The sequence below is a fragment of the Macaca fascicularis genome, chromosome 20 (genome assembly GCF_037993035.2).
Source record: "Macaca fascicularis isolate 582-1 chromosome 20, T2T-MFA8v1.1".
NCBI lineage: Eukaryota > Metazoa > Chordata > Mammalia > Primates > Cercopithecidae > Macaca > Macaca fascicularis.
In genome coordinates, this window is record NC_088394.1 from 74424324 (window position 1) to 74443378 (window position 19055).

General features: G+C 42.9%; 1 protein-coding gene across 5 annotated transcripts in view; it reads left to right on the plus strand.

Moving 5' to 3' along the window:
• The window catches only part of WWOX (WW domain containing oxidoreductase), a 1124793-nt gene that overhangs the window by 413440 nt on the left and 692298 nt on the right, over positions 1-19055 (plus strand). For 2 of the 5 annotated variants that reach the window (XR_010583895.2, XM_074026754.1), the window contains exon 9: positions 1-19055. This exon is cut by the window's left edge and continues 30087 nt beyond it; it is cut by the window's right edge. The exons of the other annotated variants lie outside the window; for them this stretch is intronic. The gene's annotated coding sequence lies outside the window, so the exon portion shown is untranslated. 5 annotated transcript variants of the gene reach the window in all.

Consider the following 19055-nt stretch of genomic DNA (forward strand, 5'->3'; position numbering starts at 1 on the left):
AGACTGGTCTTGAACTCCTGACCTGAAGTGATCCACCCACCTCGTCCTCTCAAACTGCTGGAATCTGAGAAGTTACGTTAAACTAGCCATGACCTGGGTTATTGAAATCAGGATCCGTGGTGGGGAAGGATGTTGCGGTGGGGTTGGGGTGGCAATGAAAGGTGAAAACCACTGTGATCCCACCTGCCCATCATCAGATTTCAGTTCTGGGGGAACAGATACTTCCTCTCAGAGTTAACGTAGAAGGTTTCTGGGGGGCATGGACCTGAGTCCCATCCCCTTTGCAAAAGTAAGACTGGTATCGTAGCCTGACTCAGGGTTTTAGCCAACTTCTCTGGATGCTAACGCTATTCTCTTCTTATACTTGTCCTCCCTCCCAGGGACACACCTATTGGAGCTTGGCAGGGCCTATCTGCCCTTAGCCCTCCAATGTCCTTTTCATTTTCTTTAACAGTTTCATTGATATATAATATGCCTACCATATAATTCATCTGCTTCAAGTGTACAATTCAGTGGCTTTTAGCGTATTCAGAGTTTGCATCTACCATCACAATCAATTTTAGAACATTTCCATGAACCCAAGAAAATATCCCTTAGTCATTACCCCAAATACCTCCTCTCTTCAGCTCCTGGCAACCACTAACCAATCTACTTGCTGTTTCTATGGATTTCCCTATTCTGGACACCTCATATCAATAGAATGGTATGTTACTGGTCTTTTATGTCTGGTTTCTTCCTCTTAGCATCCTGTTTGGAAAGTTTATCCCTGTGACAGCATCTACCAGTTCTTCATTTCTTTTTGTGGCTAAGTAATACTCCATTGTATGGATATACCACATTTTGGGTATCCATTCATTAGTTCATGGATTTTGTGTCTATTACGAATAATGCTGCCGTGAGCATCTGTGTTGTCCACAAGTTTCAGCGGGGACTTTTGTTTTCATTCCAGTATCCTTTGATGACATGTCTTGGCAGTGGTGTCTGTGACATTGGGCAAGTGTCTTGAAACGTTTTGCGTCAGAAAAAAGTCATTGCCAAGGCCGGCAGATCTTGAAAAGGTGACCGGGATATGTTGGTGATTTTTTTCATGCTCTACTTACAGTATGACTCGTAACTATTAATGGCTGAGCTGCTCCGTAGGTGAAGAAGGAAGGCAATGGCCTTTTCTATTCTGGGCCTCCCTGCTTCCAGCGATAGCAAGGAGCGAAATGAGATGCTTTCTGAGAAAGGAAGGTACTGCGTTCTTTGATTACTGTGCACTTTCAGCAGTGTTTGTGTGATTAATGAGTCCACGTTTCAAACGTTCCCATTTAATGTATTTGAGCCTTCTAACAACATTGCCTTTCATGTGTTGCTGACTGTTTTTGAGATTTATGAGGCCTAACTCGCAAGCAATGTGTGTCTGGATTAAAAGAACCTGAGAATCTCTATTTATGTCTGACCCCAGGAAATTCCCTTTAAGCTGCTTATCAGAGGTGCATGCTGAGAGCATGATGGGAAGATGGAGTCCTCCATCCGCTGGTAAAATCTGGAATCTGCTCTCATTTCCTTTTCACTGAACTGAAAATAAGCTAACAGACCCTCAGGTCTACCTGTAAGTACCTTTCAACTGTTCCACTTTTGTAAATTTAGTTTAAATAATACATATGCTGAAATTCCTATATCCCCCCCCCCACCATACTCCAGGTCTTCAGTGTGGAATTTAAATATAATTCCTTATTGTTAAAAAAAAAAAAAAATTTGATCATGGTGATTTTGATAAACTAAAAGCATCTTTAATTTTACTGACAGCAAAGCAATTCTTTATTTTCTCTCTAAAAGCACAGTTGATGTGCCACGATCTTTGTCTTTGCATTTTTTAAACTGAAAGAAGATTTCCACACCATTAAAAATAAGATTTCTTCTTAAAAATGTTCTCGAGGTGCAGAAACACTTACATGTGTATATGCATGATTTCACCACCAGGGGGCATTGTGGTTTGACTGTCCGTTTATACAGCTTGCGTTCTATCAGTTTACCCAGAAAATAGGACTGCGAGTATTTCTGATTCCTTCCAAGAAGGAATCATATCTGGAAGAGAACAGATGTCGATTCTTTTTCCTCACTAGCAAACAGTAGTGTTGTCAAATTTGCTAAACTTAGCCAGTTGAAGATTAACATGCAATATATAATATGCATGTGCCTAAGTGTACAATAAATAGTAAATCACATTTTTATGCTTTCTCTGAACTTGGAAGCTGCAAGTTATGTTTTTTTTATTCCCTGGGTGTGATGAAATAAATAACATTCAAATACATTTTAAAGTTGTCAGTCGGGGGAAAAAAGTGCGTGGCAACTGTGTTTGATAGATTTCTTTTATGATTAATTCTCCTATTAAGTTTTAATGACTTTAAAGATATAAAGCTAGAAATCACAAAACTAGGCATGGTTAATAAATAACCGAAATACCAGGTGTATAGAAATGCATCTGTGGAAAAATGAAATCATATATTCTCTAGGATGTATTAGGAAATGGCTCTTTGGCAAGTCTAGAGGTAAAGTATCCCTGAAGGGGGAACAGGTTTAAAAACGGTAAACTAAAGAAGATTGCTTTTCTTAAAGAAATTCCCATGAGAAAGGTACTTTCTGAGATTCACATACGTAGATTACATTGTTATGAACCAACATTTATTAGCAAGGTTATCTCTCGGAATGCGTTTTGTCCATCTCAGATTTTTAAGAATCCTCGTACAAATTTTCCAGGGTTTCCACTTCGCAGTTTTCTTCCAGGGTTGCTATGGCATAGAAAGTACATTGCTATTTTGTTTTGTAAATGCTCAACAAGGCTCATTCCAGAAGTGGGTGTCGTGGTGCCAGTGTCTTTGTAATACTATCTTTCCCCTTTAGCACCCAGAACTTATGAAATATGACTCAGTTTATCCTGAATACATTTCTGTGCATCGGGGAGGATGGGAGAATTAATTCCGGTTTCTGAATTGCAAAAGTGAGGCTGGTCATGGGGCTTGGAACCACGCCACGGACGCATGAAGCCTCCCCGTTTGCAGGCCAAATCCAGAGCTTATGCATTCATGCTCAGGCCTCTCTGTGGTAGGCAACAGCTGGATTATTTACTTTCTAGAACATCTCGAGTTCTTAATCTGAGCAGTTTAGAAACCTAACCCACATTAATTAATATGAATAATGACTGGGAAGCGTTGCAGGGCTCCCAGGAGAAGAATGTATATATGCATATGTTTTTGTATATGCTTATATGCCTTTGTGCATGAAAGGAGATAAATGGTGTATTTCACACAGTTCCTTCTCCTCCACTAAGGGCTATTATTGTTCCTGAATTTTTCTGAGCCGCCGAAGCACAATCGGGTTTAGAGCGTTCACACCAGACAGCCCCCACTCTTCAGAACTTCAAATCTAAAGATCTTTTAAATACACAGAACTTATTTTTGAAAGCTGTGGCCCATCCCAAATGAATTCCAATTCTCAGCCTCTAAAATGCCTGGAGTGAGAAAACAGAGAATATTGTTCTTTTCTGTTTATATTACTTCATACTGAGTTAACACACTTGCCAAGAGTCCGAGGCAGCTTCTGGCTTGACAATGCCTTCTTTAACTAGCCTAGTTTCTAGAATAAAGTGAGGGTCCACCAGGCCTTCTCAGTGGGGCTCAGGACACCCTGAGATGGAAGAGACTGGAGAAAGCCAATCTGTTTCTCCCTGATAATCATCTTCCTTTTTTAAGGCTTCGTACCTAGATTTGGCCTGGGCAGCCAAGGGAGTCTGTTCCAGCATTGGATACCTAGACCCTGCTGGGCTCCAGAGAGCTGCTGGGCTACAGCTCCCAGTGCCCTACCTCTTGGGGCCAGCCGGCCTCACCAAAAAATCAGGCTTCTGGCTTGTTCCAAACTCAGGAAGTTGCTGGGAAGTCTGGCTAGCAACACCCTCGTTCCCAGTCCTGGCCATGCCTCTCGGCTCTCGCTAGCGCAGGGAGCACGCAGGCTTAAGGCTGGAAGAAACCCCAAGCGTTTGGCCAGGAAGAGGCAACTAGTTCCAGCTGGCCCGTGTACGACGCTTTAAAAATGACCCAGATGATCTGATTTTGTAGAGAGAGTGGGTGGAGAGGACTCCAGGGCCATGGAGGAAGATTCGGCCTTTCTCTCCCCAATCATGAGCAATGTGATTTGGAGAGAGAAGGACCCGGTTGGCTCTGCAAACCGCATTTCCTTGGCTGAACGCCAGAGGAGAGAAATGATCCGGCAAGAAGACAACGCCATCCCCGGTCAGCCCCTTCCAGACCCTTGCTCTCCTGGACCTTCTGTCGAGTATCGGGTTGGTGGGTGCCCAAGAGCTCCTCGCTTGGCCAGCAGGGGCTGCCTAGAGAAGGAGAGGACAGGCTTCGACTTTTTGGGTAGTGGCTTCTGTGGATGTGAAAAGACTACATCAGAAAGAGGAGGCAGCCCTCCAAACATAACTTGGCCTCTTCGTTCTCCCTGTGGACACACAGGCTATGTTCTGCTGGCCAAGAGCCCAAGCGTGTTCTTGGTGCACGCTGACATTCTATATGGCTTTTGCCTCGGAAACGCATCTGGTCAGTGACTTAGCCACTCTATAAAAATGAAGAGTAGAGCTCGAGTGCTTATAACATGTCATTTTTAACCAAGAAAGAAAGAAAAATGAAAGAGCCTGAGCATTCTTTGGATCCCCTCCACCCCCAGCAGGTATATTCACAGTCTCCAAGACTGCCCTGCCCACTCGCGTGTTTATGGCCCGGTGAGACCGCACCCTCCTTTTCCGGAAGCAGGGACACAGAATTCCCCAAGTGGGAAGAGCTTTGGAGTGGAGGCTGTTCAAAGTTCTGTGGTGATTAATTATTACCTACCCAAGGTCTGGTCATTGCTATGCTTTGAGTTCTTTTCAGGCTCAAGGTCTGTTCCTTTTTTTTTTTTTTTTTTTTAGATGGTCTCACTCTGTCCTCCAGGCTGGAGTGCAGTGGAACAATCTCACTATACTCACTGCAACGTCTGGCTCCGGGTTCAAGTGATTCTCTTGCCTCAGCCTCCCGAGTAGCTGGAACTACAGGCACTGGCCCCAAGCCTGGCTAATTTTTTGTATTTTTAGTAGAGACGGGGTTTTACCGTGTTGGCCAGATTGGTCTCAAACTCCTGACCTCAAGTGATCCTCCCGCCTTGGCTGCCCAAGGTGCTGGGATCACAGGCGTGAGCCACTGTGCCCAGCCCCAGGGTCCCTTCTAATCTGTGCTGTTGTCATAAACCCTAGAGAAGCCAGATCTTTCTAGCAAGAACAACATCATCCCAAATGAAGTGACAGACTTTGCTAGTGTTCTTGTATTGATTCAGCCAACAGAGAACAAATGAAAAGAATCAGGATTCTATTGAGACAGAACGTGAGTAATTTCTGAGTGTTGACTATTTTTAAAGACAAGATTAGCAGTAATACATAAACATAAATAAGATTTTTTTCCCCAGCCAAGAACCATAGATGAGATTTCACATTGAAAATGTAAATTGTGCCTAGGCAACATCAATGCTTATTTTAAGCAACTGACCCTTGGGATAAAAATAAAAAGTCGAAAGGAAACAAACAATGCTACTGACAAGTGATAGAATATTCTAGTTTATATCTCAGTTATTTTACAGCTCTGGCGTTTCCAGGGAACACTTTAGAATACTTCTAGTCCGGTTGGTCCATAAAAAGCTGTCTGTGTTTTTATATTTTGAAAATACATGCAGAGAGGCCTACCGCGTGTTATATAAGGCATCTTATCCATGAGTCAACAGGCATGCAACATCAATGTCACACACATATCACCCCCACTCGACATCCTTTGAGAAATGCCTCGGTCCCATCTCCAGCCAGATAAGCATTGCACCTCTTGGCATGCGTTCTTACCTATTGAGGATATGTTTGAATTCTAATATGGTAGAGGAGGAAACACAGCCTTACTGTGCTGTGTGCTGAGTACAGAGCCATTCTCCGCATCCCGCCTTGATTAATAAGGCGTGAAAAATCCTCTGAATTTGCACCTGTTCAGACAAGCTTGTCCATGCCATGGCCCATGGGTCGCATGTGGGCCAGCACAGCTTTGAATGTGGCCCAGGACATATTCGTAAACTTACTTAGAACATGAGATTTATGCACGGCCCTTTTGTACGTGTACTGTGGTGGTTTTTGTTTTTTGGTTGTGTGTGTGTGTGTGTGTGAGAGAGAGAGAGAGAGAGAGAGAGAGAGAAAGAGAGAGAGCCTTGCTCTGTCACCCAGGCTGGAGTGTAGTGGCGTGATTTGAGCTCACTGCCTCCTCTGCCTCCCAGGTTCAAGCAATTCTCCCTGTCTCAGCCTTGCTAGTGTCTGAGATTACAGGTGCCTGCCACCAAGCTTTGCTAAATTTTGCATTTTTTTTTTTAGTAGAGACAGGGTTTCACCATGTTGGCCAGGCTGGTCTTGAACTCCTGACCTCAGGTGATCCTCCTGCCTCAGCTGCCCAAAGTGCTGCGATTATAGGCGTGAGCCACTGTGCCCGACATTTTTTTTTTTTTTTTTTTTTTGATGCTCATCAGCTATTGTTAGTGTTAGTGTATTTTATTTGTGGCCCGAGACCATTCTTCTTCCAGTGTAGCCCAAAAGATTGGACGCCCGTAAGCAAAAACAACACAGCCATCTAGCTGCAAGACGTAGCTACTTGCTCTGCAGAACATGGTTGGCCAACCTGGCCTTGACATCGGGGTGTCTCTGCGTTCTCTAGACCTCACACCCAGTCCCTATTCTTAGGTTTTATTTCTCAAACCAGGTTTTGCCTCACAAATGACAGCAAATGATTCAGAGTGCAATGATGTTGCTCATTTCTGGTAAGTCATTGAAAGCTGACCGTGCCCTCCATTTCAAAGCAGCAGAAGAAAAGCTGGTGGTCGTGGAGAAAGAATTGGGAAGCAGAGCATGAATGCTGGGAGGCTGCTGTGGTCTGCAGATCTGAGCACTGTGCCTGCAGCCGATGTCTCTCGACAGGGCTGATCTGGTGGCTAGGGTGCCCTTGTCAGGTGGGGTGGTAACTGTTTCCTGTCTCTCCTTTGTCTCTGTCAAACCCACCAACTCCTTTCAGGAACGCAGATATTTAATTATCTTTTGCTGTTACATCTGCAGCACGTATTGGCTGGCTGTTCAAAAGTATCCTCTCTAGGCAAATAACGAGATTTTGCCAGCAGGATGTCCTGTTAAAGGTGTGCATGTGTAGACACATGTGTGTGCATACATACCTGCCTGCCCTTGCACAGTGGACACTGTTTCCAGTGTGTGGTGAGGCCCTCCCCTCATGTAGAACAGGACGGGACAATGACAAGGTTATTCAATTAATTACTGAAGCTTGCTGGGCATGGTGGTTGACGCTTGTGATCCCAGCACTTTGGGAGGCTGAGGCAGGTGGATCACCTGAGGTGAGGAGTTTGAGACCAGCCCGGACAACCTGACAAAACACCATCTCTACTAAAAATACAAAAAGTAGCTGGGTGTGGTGGCACATGCCTGTAATCCCAGCTACTTGGGAGGCTGAGGCAGGAGAATCGCTTGAATACGGGAGGCAGAGGCTGCAGTGAGCTGAGATTGCACCATTGCATTCCAGCCTGGGCGATGGAGCGAGACTCAGTCTCAAATAATAGTAATAATAATAATCGCAGCTCAATACTCTGTAGCCATTTTACTGCATGTGGCTATTAGCTGTGCTCTTGCGGTATCTAGGTCTGTTGTGTCCATACGGTGGAGTGTTTGCAGACGCTATGACGGTGCGCAGTGCTCCGCATTCATCTTGGGAGCTGAAAAGCAGCTATGGCAGGACTGTTTACACCGTGGAAACAGGCAGAAACTACTGATCAAGCCTTCTTTGTTTTGTTTATTTTGTCTTGACTTACAAAGTGATTACAATGATAGTAATACAGATTAAATTGAAGAGTAAAGTGCCTATAAACCACTACACTATGAACAGTATGAAAAATTGAGGAGGCCATGTGGCTCACGAATTCAGCACTTTGGGAGGCCGAGGCAGGAGGATCACTTGAGCCCAGGAGTTTGAAACCAGCCTGGGCAACATAATGAGACTCCATCTCTGAATTAAAAAAAAAAAAAAGAAAAATTAGCTGGCTTGGTGGCACATGCCTATAGTCCCAGCACTGGGGAGGCTGCAGTGAGCCGTGATTGTGCCACTGCACTCTGGCCTGGACAACAGAGAGAGATCCTGTCTCCAAGTCTCTGTATCTCTCTCTCCAGGAAATATTCCTTCAGCATATTAGTAAAGAAGTTACTTATGAGTCACTTATGCCATTGAAGAATGAGTGATGGACCAAAATATGTCTGTCTTGATTGTTTCACTTTCATCTTTTTTTGGAGACAGAGTCTTGCTCTATTGACCAGGCTAGGGGTGGCGCAATCTCCGCTTACTGCAACCTCCGCCTCCTGAGTTCAAGTGATTCTCCTGCCTCACCTTCCCAAGTAGCTGGGATTATAGGCACCCGCCACCATGCACAGGTTAAGTTTTGTATTTTTAGTAGAGTCGGAGTTTCATCTTTTTGGTTGGTTGGCCAGGCTGGTCTCAAACTCCCGACCTCAAGTGATCCGCCCACCTCACCTCCCAAAGTGCTGGGATTACCATGCCCAGCCACATTTATCTTTCTGATTAACTAAAAAGTATCAAGCAATACTTACATGGAACTGCACTTTCTCATCAACTGTAACCGTAATTTAGCTATAGATACAAGAGTTGGGCACAAATCCATGAAAGCATTGAGTGAGAATCAATTGGTTCTGTGGGATTTACGATGAAGAATGTTGCTTATTTTTATTTGTAAATTGTGTGCTACAGATCCTTCGTATCAGTAATATGTATAATAAACATGTATGTGTATATTCATACACACCCTTTCATTTTGTCAGGAATGATGGTTAAACATTTACCACAGCACTGGATTCACTTCTCCATCAGCTGCTAACTTGTGAGGATGTTTGAGGATGCATGACCTGTGTAATGCACCTGTTCCGGTGCCTGGCACAGAGTCGCAAAGCCACAAAGATGGTGCTTGTTGGTTGTACGTGTTGTTTCCATCTGATATCACCATTGGGGGGAGCAAGATGACATGCACTTGCCCCACGTGTCCAACAGCAAAGCCCCCTGGTATAGTGGGCTGCTCAGTGTGCCTGGTTCAAACCGCATATTTATAGTCCCCGGGTGTTTTCAGAGAGCAAAAGTCCTTTATGGTTAGCAAATTGCAGGTCCTCCCCTTTCTGATATTTACAGCCCTTCCAACCACCTGTACAAAAATCAGGAAAAGGCAGAGGACGGCTGTCATTAATGTAAAGGCAGGTGATTACCTTTCCCTCCCCAGCACACACATCGCCTCCTAATGCAATTAGTCACCATCTCTGTTCCCTTCAATCAAGCCTTTTAGCGGAGTTCACAGGGATGCCTTCAGTCCAGACACTCTGACCGTTGACGAAGGATTTGAAATCTTTTGAGAACTCTGAAACAGTGCACACCAGAAACATCCAGCTGAAAACGGAAAGGGGAAAAAGACGACGTTTTGCTATCCCATGCACATTGCAGGCACATTGAATGTGAAGGTCAGTACTACTTCAGAGGGCAGGCATTCTATCCCCCAAGCCTGTTGCTTAAGAAATGCCCAGGCCCTTTGAACAAAATGGTTTTGAGTGATTACAGTGCATTCTCACTTACATCTCCTGATATATTTCTTGTTATTCTCGTTGAGTACTGCATTCAGACAGAGGTTGCCAATAAAGTTTATTGTAGGAGCTAAGTGTCAATATCTGTAGTACCCCCCGCCTAGGGTGCTGGTAATTAAAATGCCACGGATAGTCTGGGAGACGCATGAAAATTTGATGGCAAATTGATTTCAGGTTCATCTTGAAATTTGTCCTCAGCTGGACTCGATACTTCTGGCAGACATGGGATGGCTTTTGTCAGAAGGGTCTGCTGGAATGAGACAGCGATGTCTTGATCTGAATATTAAATACAACATGCTGTTTATGACAGATTATCCATTTAGTGCTAAAACACCCAGCTACTTCTATTTACACATTCTTCTGCATTGAATGTGGAAGACAGCATCTCATAGATCCACTTTACATATGAAAAGAAGTTGTATCAAACTTGCTGGGCATCAGAAATAAAGGATTTTAGAGACCCTGGCTTCAAACACAAGTTATTTCATCCAAGATTCTAAACTTAGCAATGCAACTTGCACTTAATTTTTAAAAGCTAGAAAAATAATGATAAAGATTGTGTGATCAAGTATAGCAGCCCTGTGGTGTTTCCTCAGAACGGTGTATTACAGAAAAGGAAAAAGCCATATATATGGAGAAAAAACTCCCCATATTTAATATTATCAATTGCTGGTTCCTGTAAACTTGCATTTATGGATCACATTATAACAGCGATTACTCTTATGTATTGTTCGTGCAGAAGTGCACTATGATGATAATATACTTTTGAAAGTATGTTTCCAGAATTTAATTTGTAAGAGGTTTGAGGGAAGAATAATACTGAGTTTTGAGTGTTTCTGATTGTAAAAATGTGTTGAGTAGAGTTAAACGTGTTCACCAAAACCCATTTTATCCCTTGAAATTATTGGGCAATTAATTGTATTTACTTAGCATTCAATGCGTGATTAGAAATGGAATTTTTAAAAAAGCAATACTCAAGTGGAATGCATTCATTTGCTCATTCAGCAAACAGGGCTTGAGTCCCTACTATGTGCAGAGCCACAATGGATGAGAAAGATTTCTCATCCATTGAAGTGGGACTTCAATGAGATTCATTTTCCAGGTTTTCATGTTATTATGTATATGTGGTATCTAATTAATTTTTTCACAAGTACTTGCCCTAGTGATGCTAAAATCAGCTTGATTGGCTTATAAATCAATGAAGATTACTGTTTCATTGCTTTGAAATTGAATTTAAAAACAGGAACAGAGCAATCCCTTCACTTCCGAATGCAGCCTCCCATTGGAATCACTTTGGAAGATGCTGGATCTGCGTGTTGCCCAGTATTGCTTTTCAGGCAGTCCCAGGCAGGAAGGCCCATCAGTGAAAAAAGTCCTGCATATGCTGTGGGTCATCACAGCTGCTGCTTTGCACATTTAGGCAATATTTATGGATCTTTTATTAGGACAATTTTTATGGCCCAAGATTAAAAGTTAAAGTTAAGTAGTAAACGTAATGAACATGTGCCTTTGGAAGTTCCAACTGATTTGTATTTTCTTTCCCTCTGTTGGTCATGGCTCATTGAATTTTGATGATAGCATTAAAAAAAAAAAAGCCTCAGATCATTTTTGGAAGGAGACAGGGTATGAATTGACAAATTAATAAAATAAATTATACTTCAAAGATGCTAAATTATCTCTTCTGTTTAGGAGGCTCTCTTTTCAGATGCAGAATTAATTTGTGGGAGCTTGAATATTCTCAAGAAATAGTATGGGCAATGTTTGATAGAAGATGTAATTATTGGGTCGTAGGAAATAATGGTTGAGATCGTACATCCGCTGTCCTGGTGGGGAGCATGAATGAGGGAAGGAATCACGGGAAAATGACATTCCTTGAGGCTCCTTCAAGGTGTAGCGTTTGCTTTGGCTTTTCAAGTGTCTTACTCTATGATGGTTGCTGCTGGGCTAAATTCAACCTTGGGTTCAATTCAATGTGAAACTTAACTTTTTGGTGAAGGAATGATCCAGAGGAAGTAGTAAAATAGTAGCCTGGCCTCCAATACAAATTGCCTGTGAGTCCGACTGATATTCACCAATATGCAGTGGTGGGGTGAAAGGATTCTGTAGTCAAAACTATTAATATTTCAGAAATACAATACTTTCCAGAGCCTTTGTAGGTAAATGTCTCATATACCCCTCTAAGAAGGGGAGCAAATAGTATTTTCCAAACTTATGTCACCCCTTACCATCCATCTGGATATTTGACATGTGTTGGAATCAACCTTACAGGGAGCCCTTGGTCGATAAACAGTGTTTTCTAAATTTATATTACAGTTCCCACTTTCCCTCCCCCACTTTTATCACTTTGTATGACAGTCTTCTTGGGAACATCCATTGGGAAACTTTCTTTCCTCGCAGGTGTCTGTTACAAGTCCTGGTTCGCACAGTGTTGCGAAAGAATAGTTATGTGTCACAATTTTCTTCATACAGTGTTTATTGAGAAACCTCTTCTGTTAATAGAATGACTCAGAATCAGCCAACCCCATAAATACTGCTCAGGCATTTAGAAAGGCTTCTCTCTCTCTCTGCAGAGCCTTTGGACATCAGAAAAAAAGTTAGAGAGTGACTTTCAGATACAGCTACCTAGTCTATATTACAGAACATTCTGAAAAGAGCAGATTTTAATATCTTTCCTCCCACACTTGCTTTGACTCCCTCCTTTAGTAATTAGATAATTATGTATAATTAGCACATTAATTATGTGCAACAGCTGCAGTTGAGTGTGTGCATGTACAACTGCTTGAAAACAGCTTGTGAGTTCACTATTAGGCCCATGAAATTTTTCTCCTTGGCATGTTTTCACTATTCATTTGCTTGACAAAGGATAGATACATTTTCCATGTGTGCAGGTAAAAGCAGTGCAGTGAGCTAAAAAGTCAGCAAAGGGGAAGTGGCCCTGATCTGCAGCCCTGTACACTTAGATAGGGCGTCATTGCCTTCCTCTGAGCTCTTGGTGCCGATAACAGACTCCTTGACAGATAAGTGTACCAGATTCCTTACCTGTCCCAGGACAAGATAGCAAGAGTTTCTTGATGCATTTTAAAAAAGCATTTTTAGTGTTGGCAAAAGGCTTGCAATTTATTATTAAGTGGAATAAGCAGTTTAAAAACAGTACGTACAGGGTGATTTTCTGGCTATATAAAAGCACAGGCATAGAAAATAGATATACATAAATAATGTTACTATAATTTGTCTGCCTCCCTTCTCTCAGAAAAGACCGATGAATTATCTATTATGTGCCACTCAGTGTTTGAGTGCTGGGAATACAGCACCATAAAGTGAAGTCTCATGTGTCAGGTAGCGAGGGCCACGGTCTGTGTTTTGAGAATTACAGGCAGTTTTGCGGCTCATGGCTATAATCCCAGCACTTGGGGAGGCCGAAGTGGGTGGATCACCTGAGGTCAGGAGATCAAGACCAGCCTGGTAAATGTGGTGAAACCCCAGCTCTACTAAAAATACAAAAAAAGTTAACTGAACATGGTGATGTATGCCTGTAATTCCAGCTACTCAGGAGGCTGATGTAGGAGAATCGCTTGAACCTGGGAGGCGGAGGTTACAGTGAACCGAGATCGTGTCACTGCACTCCAACCTGGGCGACAGAGCAAGACCCTGTCTCAAATACAAGAAATGAATCAAAACAAACAAACAAAAAATAGTATCCCATAGTTAACCATTTTCTGAAATGAATTTGTTACTTTTATAATGAGAAAAAAGTAGATCTCGTGTGTGGAGGGAATTGAAGATATAATTTCATAGTCTGCGTACAGCTAGGCTCATCGCAGGGACCTAAGTAACACTTAAGGAATTAAATGGCCTATCTGTGTTTGAGAGGCACGCTAAGATGAGATGCCGGCTCTTTTTATTTATTTCTAATGGTTTGCTTGGTGTGGTGGTCATTTCCCTGGAAGTGCGCAGGAAGAGATAGGTGACTAGCAAGTCGTCTACGAACGTTTTTAGAAATGTCTGGTGGAACCATGCAGGCATCAGATAGCTATCTGTGTGCAGAGCCAGGCCGGTGCCTAGGTGAGACGGAAAGCTTCTGTCAGCTTTCTTGCTGGCCTCTCCTTGCAGGCACTCCCTTCCACACCTGCCTTTCCACCTGCCAGACTGCGCCTTGCTCTGGGTCTGCATGTTCAGCGCTTCTCCAACAGTTGCGTCTGCAAAGGTAGCTTAGCGGAGGGTGAAGGGCCTTCTTCCAATAAGTCAGCACCTTCAGTTAAAAGAAAGGAATAACATTCTCCAATCTCGGCAGTCTGGCAAGGTAGAAAGACACCTGAAGGTGAACATCTTTGGCCAAGACATTTTGTTATGTGTTGTTCAGTTTCATTTGTCTCTCAGCCAATCAATCAGTGGATCTCTCTCCTTCCCTCCCGCCTTGTCCCCCTTTTCTCTTCTCTCCCCTTCCCTGCCCCTTCTCTTTAAAGTTTCACAGATTAAGAGAGTAGCATGCTGCTCATCCCGATCTTTGAAACCATGCAAATGAATAGCAAGAAACATAGTTCTTAGCATGCCCGTTTCTTTCCACAGTGCCCAGGCCAGCAGTACCTGCTGCCCAAGAGCACAGCTGACAACGCCCTGGGAGCCCTTCACACTCTTCTCTGAGCTCTTCCATCCGTAAACAGACATCTATGCCAAATGCAGGGAGGGTTTGCTGTTGGCTTTTACAAGAACACTGTCCTGTTATGCCTGCTGCTCTTTGCTTGGTTTTCCCTGGACGGTCACAAACATACCTCCAGGTCAACAGATAAAGAGCAAACTCACTTCTTCTGATAGTTGCAGAATATTCCATAGTACAGATATTCTGTTATTTATTGTAGTTAGATTTCTATTCACGTTGAACTCCCATGCCCAGAGCTTTCCAGACATTTGGAAACATTTTAGAAAATTGACATCATCTCTTCAAATGTCTGAACTCAGATTTCCTCTATGATGTTGGAATCTTTAAAATATCATGCACACTTGGCCTGTTCCTACAATTTTGTTCCCCAGCCCTCGTTCTCCATTTTGCACGTATATTATCTCGTCCTATTCCTCTGCACCCTTCACACATGCCTGCAGAGTATATACTTTTGCACAGGCAGAAGTCCAGCCGAAATGATCCTTATTTAGCATAATTTAAACATGAGGGTTTCCTAATGCTCCTTCCATTTAAATAATTTAAAAATCCGTGACAAGGTACCTGAAAACTACTAAGAGAAGAGAGGTGTTAATGGACACATCATGGAGGCTGAAGCAAAACTGCATTATTCTGTCTGCAGTGGAGAACCGTAAGAAAAAGATCAAGATTAACATTATTGTTAATGGTGTTACCTCAGTTTGCTGTCTGTACTTGTTTGGAGGCATGGGTCTGATTCCCGAGAAATCATTTTTCCTTCTCCTTGAAAAAAGCAAATTTTATTAAAGTGGTTTTAATTTTAACTGCATTATTTGTTTGCTTTATGTAGTTTTTAAAGTTTTATGAAAAAGTCTTCCATGTGTTTTTTATTTATGAAATCGGGGCAGCCATCCTTCACATATGAAGCAGGTATCTCAGAATATTGAAATCTTAGAGTGCATTTCATAGGAGTGTGAATGATTTTTCTGCAATTGACATATCAAGGAGCTTATCATCTATTATTAAGTTACCTTTTCCTGAAACAAAATATTTGTCAGATGTAACTTGGTACCCAAATGCCTTTTCTTGCTAAACTGGAAACTGTAACACACACCCACCCACCCCTTTATTCTTGGTTCCCTCCTATATTTTGACATTTGAAGCATCCACAGAAAAGTATTAGAAGGAGCAACTGAAAATCGTGAGAACTGAAATTATTTCCAGCTATGTTTAAATATGAATGTCTTGTTCGACTCTTCGCATATGTATTTATGGCTGTGTGATATCATTATGGCATCGTAATGAATGTCTACTGAATTATGTGGGATTCAACAGGGGATACAAATGGATTTGAATTCTGTAACTGTCATGCTGTGGTCCGGAGAGGGTGGAAACTGCCATATCCCCCTGCGTCAACATATCTGTCAAAAGTCCTCAGCACTCCCTGCAATCCATGTCCGGTGGAAGCGCGAGGTGGTGAGGATGGAAAGGGCTATGCATCGACTCCGTGTTAGGACAGGTCTTAAAAAACTAAACACAAGTCACGTTATGGAACTGTTTACCTTGGCTTTGGGGTTTATTTCCATCTGGATTAAGAATGTTGTTGTATTATATAACAAGAAGTGAAAAAAAAAAAAAGGGAATGATGTTATACAACCGTTTTTTTTTTTTTTCCTTACTCTGAATGTGTAATTTTAAATGAAGAACCAGGACACCTTATCCTTTAGTCTTTTCTTTACTAGCGAGTAGCAGATATGTGCGGACCACAGAGATGGACTGAAAAGAGAAGGAACAGTCCTTGGTTTGTATTCCAGCCCCGACGTTGCTATGCCTTGGAGCTTGGTAATTAGATGCTTGGAGCTTCAGTCTCCCCATCTGTTGCATCGGAACAACAGTATGTGCTCTGCAATATTTTCATAAGAGTCACATGAAGTAGGTACCTACAGAGTCTAGCACTGTGCTTTTTAAGTTGGGGCTTAATATGTGGTAGTTGTTGCTGTTTTTGTTGTTATTATTATTGTTATTTGTTGTTTGTTTTTTGAGATGGAGTCTTGCTCTGTCACCCAGGCTGGAGTGCAGTGGCATGATCTCGGCTCATCGCAACCTCCGCCTCCTGGGATCAAGTGATTCTCCTACCTCAGCCTCCCGAGTAGCTGGAACTATAGGCCCCTGGCTAATTTTTGTATTTTGTAGTAGAGACAGGGTTTTACCCTGTTGGCCAGGTTGGTCTTGAACTCCTGACCTCAAGTGATCTGCCTGCTGCTTCCTCCCAAAGTGCTGGGATTACAGATGTGAGCCTGGCCCATAAGTGTTATCTTTATATAACATACTTACAGCTCCCTTGGGAGTAATTTTTCCATTTCTACACAATGGAAACTTGTAATTTTAGCCTTAGCAACACATACTTACTGGGCACCTAGGTTTCATTTATTTAGGGACTATTTAGTGAATGCCGATTGTGCACCAGGCACCAGGCACGGCCCTGGGGAACCAGCGGGCAGCCACATAGAGAAGGTCCCAGTGGCACCAGAACAGGGTGTGCTTCCTAGGAGGTGTCTGGCTTCAAGACAGGGATTTCCTTTAGCTGGGTGGTAGAGAAATGGATTGCCTGTGATTTCACTGTGCATAAAGTGACCGTTCAGCCCTTAACCAGCGACATCCACATGTGTTCTTCAGTACTCACAGGTGCTGTGGTTCACAGCTGTGGTCTTCTGAAATATAGGAAAAGGCAGCTTACAGAAAAAAACTTGCTTGTTCACTGTTTTCTGAGCCAATGTCTCACTTACTGGCAAGTTGATAGGTCTAGTTTTTGTTTAGCTGTTTTTCTAATTTAATCTTATACATGAGATAGCTATAGATGGATGTATAGTCTTTGAAGTGGGCCCAGTTGGCTCTGTTTATTAGCTATGTGGTTCTTGTGCAGGTGACCTATGGCCCCTGGCCTCAGGGATCTCATCTCTAAAATGAGGCTCTTGATATTACCTGCCTTGCCCAGTTGTGAGGACTAAAAGGGTTTTGTGTGTTAAAGAACTTGAGGAGTGCCTAGGACCCAGTGAGGGCCACGCAGCTTGCTCTGATTGCTTTCTTAAAGTCAGTAAGCGTGTTGCCCTGATAATACTCATCTTCAGGGCCATCATTTCGATCACATTTTGGCTTAGTTTCTTCCTCTACCCTCTTCCCACATCAAACTTTTCCATGGGAGGTAAAACATGTTAACAATCTAATTATGTTTCCTTCTAATTTTTTTCTTCATTTATATTATACATCTGTATAATACATATATATTACGTATGGATATATAGGCATATACATATGCATATTTGGGGTGTGCTGTGGTCAGAAAGTTTGCACCCCCCCAAAATTCACGGGTTAAAATCCTAACCCTCAAGGTGACACTAGAAAGTAGGGCCTTTGGGACATAATTAGGTCCTGGGGGCGGAGGGCGCTAATCCTCATGAATGGGTTTAGTGTTTTTATAAAACAGACCCAGGAGAGACCGTCATCCCTTTTACCATGTGAGGAGCCCGCAAGCAGGTGCCCTGTATGAGCCAGAGTGGACCCTTACCCATCGCCACATCTACCAGCACCTTTATCTTGAACTTCCAGCCCCCGGAACTGCAAGAAATAAATTTCTGTTACTCATAAGCCGGCTTATGAGTTGTATACTTTTTTGTGATCGTAGCGTGAATGGAATAAAGGTTTTTGAGGTTTTTTTTCTTTTCGGTAGTTTTACCTAATAACACCTGGAATCATTCTGTGCACACTCTTCTCATTGTAGCATGGTTTTCCATGCTGAGGACATACGTGACCATGCAGTCATTTCCCAGATGGAACTTATTGAGGGGCATTCGCTTAGTTTCAAAAGGATTCTCCCTTCACTCCCATCCCGGCCACAGATAGTGATGCAATAAGCATCCTTGTTCGCATGTCCAGACTGAAGCTTTTATTCCTATGGGATGAGTTCCCAGGCATGGGATTGCGAGGCCAGACTCTAAATTTTGAAAATGGATTTTTATCATTCTAATGGATTACGGTGAAGAGAGCCAAAGTCTTGATAGAAACACTCAACTCAGAGTGAATTTTTTAGATGTAAAAGTGGATGGTAATTAAGGGTACACACATTAAAAGGAGTAATTTGACCAGCCCATCACAGTAGTAATTGATTTTAATGTCTCGAAGACTTCTGATTTCGTTTTTGAGGCTGGAAAGGCAGGTGGAAACCCGCCACTTTTGCACACATATTTTGCACACATGTATTAGAGAGTAGCTAGCCTGCTTTTACTAGTGGTTCTGTAGAAGAAACACAGCTTGAATAAATGTCCTCTTGGATGCCCAGCACAGATTGGCAGTGGCTGTCAGGATTGTCTGGTGGGAAAGGTGCTGGGACTCACTCTAGACTCGGAGTGAGGTGGGGTGGGGGCAGGGCAGGAGGGCCCTGGCTGATTAATAATGTTTGTGATGAAGTCTGGAGTATGTGGGGAAAGAATCACGAATCCCTGCATTGGCCACCCCTGAACCACAGCCCATGATTCACCCTCCGCAAATCCCAGGGCCAGATATTAGAACATCTGGGATGAGGAGTGCCTTTCTGTTCATGGCCTCCAGAGGTCCAGTTTTTCTGCACTCGGGGGAGCCTTGGTGTGGTATCTGATAGGCAAGAGATGAATTTACGTTTTGCCACGTCGTTAATAA